General features: G+C 39.9%; 1 long non-coding RNA gene across 2 annotated transcripts; it reads right to left on the reverse strand.

Annotated features, from left to right (window-relative positions):
• Nucleotides 1–215: 215 nt before the first annotated feature.
• On the reverse strand, nt 216–2,591 carry LOC108892276 (uncharacterized). 2 transcript variants are annotated; one of them, XR_007810108.1, is made up of 4 exons: nt 1,845–2,591; nt 1,533–1,578; nt 907–1,344; nt 216–672 (listed from the first exon to the last, which is right to left on the reverse strand). It is a non-coding gene; the product is annotated as an uncharacterized LOC108892276 (long non-coding RNA). The 2 variants fall into 2 exon arrangements; XR_007810107.1 differs by having other exon boundaries at nt 1,533–2,591.
• Between the last annotated feature and the right edge of the window lie 242 nt (nt 2,592–2,833).

Raw genomic sequence — 2,833 nt, forward strand, 5'->3', positions numbered from 1 at the left:
AGGCACCACACTCTGATGGAGTAACACCCTCCATGGTTACACAAAACTTGTTCACACTAATCATCAACCAGCAGTCACGCTCTTAAATAAATAGAAGTTGACAAAAGATTTGTGTGTGTGTGTGTGTGTTGGTAACACTTCAGAAGAGTGGATGCTTTTAACGCATTAATAACACTTTAGTCCTTTATAATGCAATACTATCTAGCTGTATGTCCTATATACAAGTCCAGGTATTAATACAGACTAGAAGATGTCTAACATCTCATTCTCAGACAGAAACGGCTGGAGTTACTGGAAGACAACCTTTTCTATCCAAACCGAAGAACTTTGTTTTGAACTTGTGTCTTTATTTACTTACAAATAAATAGAAACAGAAATAAGTAAATAAAAAATAAAGGTAAACTTTCTGTACAAAAAAGCCAATAGAAAATACAATACACACGCATCGGCACATATCAACATAATATACAAATAATAAAAATAAGATATAAGACAATGTGCATACGAGTGGGATGTAAAGTGCAAAAAGTAATACTGAAAATTAATTGTGCAAGATGCAGATTGTGTAGAAGTGGGTGAATGGTGATGATGAGGAGGAGGAGCAGGTGGATGAGATCAGTCTTGATTTCAAAGGCCATCCCACTGTTCAAAATTGATGGTTTCAAGACGGGGCTAAAAAAAACAGAAACACAGAGGACATGTGAAAGTTGCTCTGGTGAAACTAAAATGGCATTCACAAGGCCTCAACAGTCAAAAGAACATCTTTTCAGAGACCCCCACACACACACAAACACTCAAACACATGCGTACGCACACACACATGCCACCATGCAAAGCAAAATGACCTTAGGTAAAGCGCTGTATAAAATCAAGTTATTATTAATAAAATTATTCATTTTCTGTTACCCTGAAAGTGTTCACATCCGGTGTTTGCTGGAATATGTGTTTCACCATCTAAAAGAGAAGCCAGCAGGGCATCTATCTCCTCTGACAAATCACACTGCTGACAGGAAACACCAAAGATTAATTGTACAAATTGGTCTGGGTGAGTTATATGAAGTTCATTCAGAAGTGAAAAGAATAATTATGGTCCTCTCATGTCAAAACGTTTACAATTATTGTTGTTAAAGTCAGTAACAAGGAGCGGATTCACAGGCCTGGAGACAACGCAGACTGCGCAGGGACAATGCACAGTTAGTTGGTTACTACATTGATATTAACCTCTTGTGTTTGCTGGGATGTAAACAGTTCTTCAGCAGGGATGGCAATGAGATCCTGGCTGATATCTGCCAATGCTGTGAGATTCGTGGCCAGATTTGCATCTGGGGCTACATCAAACTCACTCTGCAGACAGGAAACACAGAGAATACATTGGTGAATAACATGGCATTCCTAACTCTGGAAGATTTGTGGCCTGTCTCCCAGACTACAGACAGAATTTGTGCAGCACCAAATTACAATACAGTTGTCTCCTGGCAGTATACAGTCATTAATAAAGAGAAATGTTCAGGAAAAGTACAGTTAGTACTTACCGTTGAGAGATTTTCCTGGCCTGTGTGGCCCACAGAGGATGAAGAGCTGTGATTGAGGACAAGAGTGTTACGGTCATGTTCAGCACTGATAAGAAAAGCTTCAATCAATGACTGTAGCTGGGTTGTAATGTATTATATACATTTAAAAAAGAAAAAGGAGAAAAGAAAAACCAAAAACACACACACCAAAAAAAAACAAAAAAACAAACAAAAAAAAAAACATGAAAACGTAGAAAAGTGAAGTTAAAAATGAAGAATCTGTGGTGGGTGTTCCAGAGTATGAAAGCTTGGTGGGAAACTCAGTTAATTGACCTGGTGGATTGGATACTCCTGGGTCTCTTGGATACTCCTGACTCGTGCCTGACTGCACGGGTGGGGGAAAGACTTTCCAGGGAGGATGGTGCAGCGCTGGTAGTAGTTTTTCACCAAAGATCGCAGTTGGTCTGCAGTGATCCTCTCCACAATCTTCCTGGCCCTGTTGAACTGCTCCCTCTCCTTTACCGAGCGGGTTTCCTTCGATATACTAATGGGATAGAGTAGGTCAGCAGGCAGCCAACGGCGCCTCGTTAGGAAAAAAAAACTTAAGGGGTGGAGAACAAAATGGAGTGGGGCTTTTTGAGGTCCTGAGTTGCACTGTGTCAGTGTTGTGCAAGTCAGAGCCTTGCATAGCCAAAGTGATGTAAAAATATCTGTTAAATGCCTGCATCAAGTACCCCCAGAAGAGCTCAGAGTAATATAGTTGTGTTGACTGGTGTTCTACATGTGTGTTGATTGGCGTCCATGTGTCTGCCGCCAATTCCGTGTCTCAGTGATGCCATTCAATCTCAGGGGGTTCTTAAAGCCATTTTAGTCCCCAATGTGTTCAAAAATGTGTCCTGTTTTTGTTTTTTATTTTATTTATTTTATAATCATTTGACATAAACAATACAGTCATAATCCAAAATGTTTTCACAAAACAATTTCACAGTGATCATTAACCAGTATTCATGTTTTCAGATATATACAAGTTGACAAAAGAAGTGAGTGTGTGTGTGTGTGTGTGTGTGTGTGTGTGTCTCTTACATTTCATCCCTTTTCCTCTTCAACCTGAAGATGGGTGAGTGTTTTCCAGTGAGGAGTGCTTGGCATTCTCTTGTCCAGTGCGCAAATACTTTACCGTGACTAAAAAACAAACAAAGACACAAAAAGAACAAAACAAAACATGTTTTATGCTTACGGAAGGCAGTGAGGCAAGAAACATGCACCACACACACATGAATTTAGTTTATTTTCACCTGTCTAGGCCATGGTTCTCGAGGAGC

The sequence above is a fragment of the Lates calcarifer genome, unplaced genomic scaffold (assembly GCF_001640805.2).
Source record: "Lates calcarifer isolate ASB-BC8 unplaced genomic scaffold, TLL_Latcal_v3 _unitig_2151_quiver_1532, whole genome shotgun sequence".
Taxonomy (NCBI): Eukaryota; Metazoa; Chordata; class Actinopteri; family Centropomidae; genus Lates; species Lates calcarifer.